Consider the following 8,288-nt stretch of genomic DNA (forward strand, 5'->3'; position numbering starts at 1 on the left):
TCTTAAGAAAAGGAGACGGAAGAGATTTGGACACTGAAGAGAAACACAGCCATGCCTCAGCTCCCTGCTGGTAGGAAAATGTGTGCCTAAGGTTGCTTTTCTCTCAAGCTTCCATATTTTTGTTTCCTCTTGCAGAGCTGCCGCTGGAGCTGGAGCTTGTTGGTGAAGAACAGCTGTCTCCAGCCCGTGTCCTCCGCCAGGGACCTCACGTCGGGAGTGATGGTGTCGCAGATCGACTGGACTATCTGTTCCCACAGTTTATCAGACATGCACAGCTTCTCCAATTCCTGCAAGGTGTGAGCACTTCTTGGTCTTGAATGTAGAAGATATTCTATTCTTCTGTTAACTTTTGCCATTGCACACCATAAAAAAAGAATGAAACCATGTCCTTGCAGCAACGTGGATGCTGCTGAAGGCTGTTGTCCTCCTATCCCAAACAGCACCAGCCCTGGCCAGCCCTGTTGTGCTGTGGCCCTCTGTGTCCTGACTTCCTCCTTTGCAAATCTGTGTGATGTTTGACAAAGCCTGGCAATATCTTCAAGATCCAGATAAGAAATGATATTCAGGAGCAAATCGTCTGAGAGCCATTCAAGGAAGTCAAATTTACCTTTGCACAAATTGATAACATAGTCTAATATTCTTGCACCAAATATTAAGGCAGTTTGACCTTGAAGATGTAAATTCTCTAGGAAGTCTTCATGGGTTTCTTTTGCTTCTCCAGGTTTTGTTGATCAATACTCACTCCTTAGAGAGATCTTCCACCATCCAAAGATTACCTCTCTGTTGAGTCAAAGTCCAAGTTTCTCAGGAATAGTGGTGAGTTCTCCATGTCATGATCTACTGGCCAGCATCAGGTAAGATGCCCTCCATCCCATCTGTAGTTCGTTATCAGTTGCACAGGTCAAGGCTGCAGGATTCTCCTCCTGGTACCCTCTTGGCAACACTGCCCCACTGGTAGCTGCAGAAGAAGGTGCCTAATGGCTCCCTGAATACCGCAGGAGGCTAGGGGGTTGGGAGGGTGTCTTAACCTGTCCAGCCACCACCTCCTTTAGCAAAGTGCTGGGGATGCGAGGCACTTTAGATTTCTCGGCTGGCTCTCCCATTCATCTGCAGCCCTGTGAGAAAGGTCGGGGTGGAGGTTTGCTCAGCCACTGGTTTACTGACCTTCACTCCCCAACTTGATTGAAAGCTGAGGATGCCTCACGGGAAACAGGCATGAGCCACCGCGCCTGGCCTGTTCTGTTTTGTTTTGAGACAGAGTCTTACTCTGTCACCCAGGCTGGAGAGCAGTGGCATGATCTCCACTCACTGCAACCTCTGCCTCTTGGGTTCAAGCAATTCTCATACCTCAGCCTCCTGAGTAGCTGGGATTACAGGTTATAATCTTACAATTACTTACAAGATTCTATAATTACCTGCGAGATCATAATCTTACAATTACTTACAAGATTTTATAATTACTTACAAGATTCTATAATTACTTACAAGATTATAATCTTGTAAGTAAAGAAATTCGGATACTGAGGGGAAACCCCCTGGCCCCTATAAAGATATCACAAGTCATTCTGGAGAAGATCTTTAAAGATAGCACCTTGTAGCCGGGCACAGTGGCTCACACCTGTAATCCCAGCACTTTGGGAGGCCGAGGCAGGTGGATCACCAGGTCAGGAGATCGAGACCATCCTGGCTAACATGGTGAAATCCCGTCTCTACTAAAAATACAAAAAATCAGCTGGGCGTGGTGGCATGTGCCTGTAGTTCCAGCTACTCGGGAGGCTGAGGCAGAAGAATCGCTTGAACCCAGGAGGTGGAGGTTGCAGTGAGCCGAGATTGTGCCACTGCACTCCAGCCTGGGTGACAGAGTGAGACTCTGTCTCAAAAAAAAAAAAAGAAAAAAAAAATACACCTTGAAAATTAAGAACATTCCATTCATTTCAAGTTTGATAGGGTTTGGTACAAATATCTACTTTACCAGGATAGTAGAAAATATGGCACTGGCTGGACACAGTGGCTCACACCTGTAATCTCAGCACTTTGGGAGGCCGAGGCAGGCAGATCACGAGGTCAGGAGTTCGAGACCAGCCTGGCCAAGATGGTGAAACCCTGACTGTAAAAATACAAAAATTAGCTGGGTGTGGTAGCATGGGCCTATAATCCTAGCTACTCGGGAGGCTGAGGCAGAGAATTGCTTGAACCTGGGAGGTGGAGGTTGCAGTGAGCCAAGATCATGGCCACTGCACTCCAGCCTGAGCAACAAAGTGAGACTCCGTCTCAAAAAAAAAAAAAAAAAAAAAAAAAAAACAAAAAAAACCATTGTGGTCTAATCCATATGTCTTTTTTCTGAATTCATTTGAACTCATTCGCTGCTATCACTGACAGTTTAAAGGCTGGGTGTGGTGGCTCACGCCTGTAATCCCAGCACTTTGGGAGGCCAAGGCAACATGGCAAAATCCCGTCACTACAAAAAATACAAAAAATTCAAAAAATTAGCCGAGTGTGGGCCAGGCAGGGTGGCTCACACCTGTAATCCCAGTACTTTGGGAGGCCAAGGCGGGCGGATCACGAGGTCAAGAGATCGAGACCATCGTGGCCAACATGGTGAAACCCCATCTCTAATAAAAATACAAAAATTAGCTGGATGTGGTGGCAGGCGCCTGTAGTCCCAGCTACTTGGGAGGCTGAGGCAGGATAATCGCTTGAACCCAGGAGGCAGAGGTTGCAGTGAGCCGAAATCACACCACTGCACTCCAGCCTGGCGACAGAGCGAGACTCCATCTCAAAACGAAACAAAACAAAAGTTAGCTGAGTGTGGTGGTGCACACCTGTGGTCCCAGCTACTCCAGGAGGCGGAGGTAGGAGATCACTGGAGCTCAGGCAGTGGAGCCTTCAGTAAGCTGAGATCACACCACCAAGAGTAAGACCCTGTCTCAAAAAATCAAAACAAAATTTAAAAAGCACACAGTTTAAATATTGTATGTAGGCATTGAAAACATTTTGGAGTTAATTTCTTTCTTTTTTCTTGAGATGGGGTCTTGCTCGGTTGCCCAGGCTGGAGTGCAGTGGCATGATCTTGGCTCACTGTAAGATCTGCTTCCCAGGTTCAAGTGATTCTCCTGCCTCAGCCTCCTGAGTAGCTGGGATTACAGGCACACACCACCACGCCAGGCTAATTTTTGTATTTTTAGTAGAGATGGGGTTTCACTATGTTGGCCAGGCTGGTCTCAATCTCTTGACCTCAGGTGACCCACCCACCTTGGCTTCCTAAAGTGCTAGGATTACAGGCATGAGCCACCGTGACTGGCCTTTGGAGTTAATTTCTAAGAAAAGGAAGTGGGCACAAGTAAGATGTATTTCATCTTATGAACTCATTCAGAAATTTACAGCCTTTTTTTTTTTTTTTTTTTTAGACGGAGTCTCACTCACTCTTGCCCAGGCTGGAGTACACAGGCGCGCTCTCAGCTCACTGCAAGCTGCGCCTCCTGGGTTCTCACCATTCTCCTGCCTCAGCCTCCCAAGTAGCTGGGACTACAGGCGCCCACCTCCACACCTGGCTAATTTTTTGTATTTTTAATAGAGACAGGGTTTCACCATGTTAGCCAGGATGGTCTTGAACTCCTGACCTTGTGATCTGCCCACCTCGGCCTCCCAAAGTGCTGGGATTACAGGCGTGAGCCACCACGCCCGGCCAATTTACAGCCTTTTTTTAAAAAAATAGAGAATGGGGTCTTTCTCTATTGCCAAGGCTGGGGTGCAATTGCATAATCATAGCTCACTGCAGCCTCGATCTCCTGGGTTCAAACCATCCTCCCTGCCTCAGGCTTCCTAGTAGCTAGGATTACAGGTGCATGCCACCACACTAATTTATTTATGTATTTATTTTTAGAGGGGAAGACAGCGGGGAATCTAGCTGTGTTACCCAGGCTGGTCTCTAATTCCTAGCCTCAAACGATTGTCCTTTCTCAGCCTCCCGAGTAGCTGTTATCAGCATGAGCCATTGCCCCTGGCTGAAATTTATAGTCTTTATGTATGAATTCATGAACATCATGAAGCTTTGCCCATAGCATTTCTGAAAGTGGAACTTGGCTCATGTGAATTCTCATAACAAAAAAGCAATAGCCAAAACAAGCAACTTTCTCTAAATAGAGGCGAAATAATAGTCTTACAGAGTAAATCTTCACAATGTAAAAACATAGAGTCAGTTCACTAAATATTCTCTAAAACATGCTTCCAACATGCTGTTAAATGGAAAAAACCTTTATGATATAGTATTACTGTATAAATTCATCTCTTAACAGAAAAATATACCATATAGGCAGATTTAAAGTTTTATTTATTTTTTTTTTTGGAGACAGAGTCTCACTCTGTCACCTAGGCTGGAGTCCAGTGGTGTGATCTTGGCTCACTGCAACCTCTGTCTCCCAGGTTCAAGCAATTCTTCTGCCTCAGCCTCTCCCGAGTAGCTGGGAATACAGGCACCCACGCCATGCCCAACAAATTTATGTATTTTTAGTAGAGACAGGGTTTCACCATATTGGTCAGGCTGGTATCGAGCTCCTGACTTCAGGTGATCCACCTGCCTCAGCCTCCCAAAGTGCTGGGATTACAGGTGTGAGCCACTGCGCCTGGCCGATTTAAACATCTTAAAGGAAACACATGCAAGTGTAACTAGGGTTGTTTCTAGATAATGGGACCATGGGGATTTCTATTTCTTCTTTGACATATTTGTATTTTCCACTTCTTTCTATAATGAACATCTATCGTTAAAACAGTTAAGATACTGAGTATTAGTAAGATAAAATACGCAAATATAAAAGAAATAAAAGAAATATACCAAATGTCAACAGTGGTTGTCACTAGATGATGGCATCATCTGAGATTTTTATTTTCAACTTTTTTTTTTTTTTTAAGACGGAATCTTGTTCTGTTGCCCAGGCTAGAGTATAGTGGCACAATCTCGGCTCACTGCAATCTCCGCCTCCTGGGTTCAAGCTAGTCTCCTGCCTCAGCCTCCCAAGTAGCTGGGATTACAGGTGTGTACCACCATGCCAGGCTAAGTTTTGTATTTTTAGTAGAGACAAGGTTTTGCCATGTTGGACAGGCTGGTCTCAAACTCCTGGCCTCAAGTGATCCTCCTGCCTTGGCCTCCCAAAGTGCTGTAATTACAGGGGTGAGCCACCTTGGCAGGCAAATTTTCATCTTTAACTTCTATGTTTTCTGAATTTTCCACAAAAAGCATATATTAGAATTATATTGGTAATATCACATATTATATCACCTCATAGTAGATGAATGGGAAGAGGAAGATAAGTGGTTACAGAGTTAGAACGGTCACTTCAATAAACTAAAACCAATAACTTCTCATTATCGTCAACTGCTATAGAGTCTTTCTTTTAAAGATGTGTAATTGTCAATAGCAGGATTCCTAAATGAAGCAGGTAAAGATGTGATTTGCAAGTAGCAATGACACCTTCATACTGGTCCTAATGGTAGAGGGGTTCCCTAACTCAACACTGCCCCGTTCCTGTGGTCAGAGCACCTCTCTCTGATGTCGTCAGGAACAACCCCAGGCCAAATTCAAGTGAGAAAACTGGAGCTTAACAGGGGTTCCTAGGGTTACTTGGATCCAAAGAATCAATTGCTGAAGTAGAAGTTGAGGGAGGTGTGAGTCAAGAGCAGCCTCTGTGGAAACAACTTCAGGCTTTTAGTTGACGATGGGCTCGGTATGAGTCATTCTAGTGACATGGGCTCTTGGCCAAAGAATTGCACTGAGGATGAGGGACATGATGGTGACCTGCTGCCAGCAGCCCAGCAGCCCACGCCACAAGCAATACTTTCAGTTCTGGGTGCTTTACTGTAAATGGGACAAGGAGGAGAGGAATCAAAGTGCTTAGGGACTTCAAGTCATGTACCGCAAGGAATGTTTGGAGAAGCTGAGAAAGAAAACTCAGGGGGCGGGGCGCGGTGGCTCACGCCTGTAATCCCAGCACTTTGGGAGGCTTTGGTGGGCAGATAGCTTGAGGCTGGGAGTTTGAGACCACCCTGGCCAACATAGCAAAACCCCATATCTACTAAAAAATACAAAAATTAGCCAGGTGGTGGCGCGTGCCTGTAATCCCAGCTACTGGGGAGGCTGAGGCAGGAGAATCACTTGAACTTGGGAGCCAAGATTGTGCTACTGCAATCCAGCCTGGGTGACAGAGTGAGACCCTGTCTCAAAAAAAATAAAAAAGAAAAAGAAAAGAAAACTCAGCTAGCTGCCTTAACATACCTGGTATGTTACCTGGTAAGCTATCAAGTTCAGGTCAATTAAATTTGTTCCATGTGGTTCTACAGGAAGTAGCCAGGACCAGTGTGGTAGGGCTGCAATTGGAATTATACTGAGACAGACCTTGAAATAGGAGAAAGGATTTTTGAGTAGTTTGAAATGGCAGAAGATACACTGGTCTTGAACCTGCTCCTCAAAGTGTGGTGCAGAATTGCAGCCTGGCTTCAGAGGAAGCCTATTAGACAAGTACTAGGTCTCAGCCCCCAGCTCAGACCTACTGAATCAGTGCCTGCAGTTTAAAAAGATGCCCAGGGCCAGGCACGGTGGCTCACACCTGTAATCCCAGCACTTTGGGAGGCTGAGGCAGGTGGATCACCTGAGGTCAGAAGATCAAGACCAGCCTGACCAACATGGTGAAACCCCCCCGTCTTTACTAAAAACACAACAATTAGCCAGGCATAGTGATGGGTGCCTGTAATCCCAGCTACTCGGTAGGCTGAGGCAGGAGAATCGCTTGAACCTAGGAGGCAGAGGTTGCAGTGAGCCAAGATTGTGCCACTGCACTCCAGTCTGGGAGACAGAGTGAAACTCCATCTCAAAAAAAAAAAAAAAAAAGATACTTTGCCTGAAAACATAATGAGCATATTTGAAAATGTCAGTAGCATACACTTTTAAAAATAAATGTAAATAAGTAAATAGAGACAAAAGACAAATCTCCCATGTAGTGTTCCAGATAATTTCGGTAGATACTCCACCTCCTAACTCCCACTCTTTATACATGGGTTGTACATGGTGAATGACCAAAGAGGATGGTATGGAAAATGGGGAAAAAAAGAGTAACTTTACAGTGGAGAAACTGACAAACACTACTTCAGCCAGGTAATTAATAGCGGAGAGAGCAAGCGTGTATGTCCTGTGTTTCTCAACTTTGCTGACACCCTATAGTCTTGTGGGGAACAGTCTGGTGAAGCATAAAGATCTTGGATCTGGAGTCGGCCAGCTCTGAGCTCCAATCCTACCTCTGTGTGCTCTTGGGGCAGTCACTCAACCTCACTGAGTCTGTTTCCCCATCTGTGAGAAGAGGATTAGAATGCAGCGATGAGGCCGAGTGCAGTGGTTCAAACCTGTGATCCCAGTACTTTGGGAGACCAAGGCAGGAGAATCGCTTGAGCCCAGGAGTTCAAGACCAGCCTGGGCAACATAGAGAGACCTCCATCTCTACAAAAAATTTAAAAATTAGCTGGGTGTGGTGGTGCACACCTGTAATCTCAGCTACTTAGGAGGCTGAGTGGGGAGGATTACTTGAGCCTGGGAGGTTGAGGCTGCAGTAAGCTATGATGGTGCCACTGCACTGCAGCCTGGGTGACAGAGTGAGACCCTGTCTTAAAAAATACATGACATTAAAAAAGAAAAAGAATGCAGTGACGTCTGTCTGGCCCTTAGCAACTGTGAGTGCTGTTGGAATCATATTCTATTTGAAGGCAGCTCCAAAGTACTGTAGTGGAGTCAGCGGTGGCTTTGCAGAAGGGTCCTGCTGTTGACACACTTTCCCTCGGGCAGATCCCCTCATACTGCCAGACTTTCCAGTCCTTCACTCATTCTTCACTAAAGCTGCAAGGGGCCAGGGTGAGATGGCTCACGCCTATAATCCCAGCACTTTGGGAGGCTGAGGTGGGTGGATGGCTTGAGATCAGGAGTTTAAAACCAGCCTGGCCAACATGGCAAAACCCTGCCTCTACAAAAAAAAAAAATACAAAAATTAGCCAGGCATGGTGGCGTGCGCCTATAATCCCAGCTACTCCAGAGGCTGAGGCATTAGAATTGCTTGAACCCAGGAGGCAGAGGTTGCAGTGAACTGAGATCGCGCCACTGCACTCCAGCCTGGGCGACAGGGCGAGACCCTGTCTCAAAAAAAAAAAAACAACTCCAAGGTCAAGGGCTTTTCAGACCCTCTTGGTCCGTTTGGTTAGGGGGTGTTTTCACAAAGCTTTGCCTGTTAGCTTTATGGGACCCGGAGGGCATA

At 46.0% G+C, this 8,288-nt stretch overlaps 1 pseudogene; it reads right to left on the reverse strand.

The window, feature by feature from the left end:
* Positions 1 to 7,835, reverse strand: LOC101151066 (F-box only protein 36-like; annotated as a pseudogene).
* Between the last annotated feature and the right edge of the window lie 453 nt (positions 7,836 to 8,288).

The sequence above is a fragment of the Gorilla gorilla genome, chromosome 4, assembly GCF_029281585.2.
Source record: "Gorilla gorilla gorilla isolate KB3781 chromosome 4, NHGRI_mGorGor1-v2.1_pri, whole genome shotgun sequence".
Taxonomy (NCBI): Eukaryota; Metazoa; Chordata; class Mammalia; order Primates; family Hominidae; genus Gorilla; species Gorilla gorilla.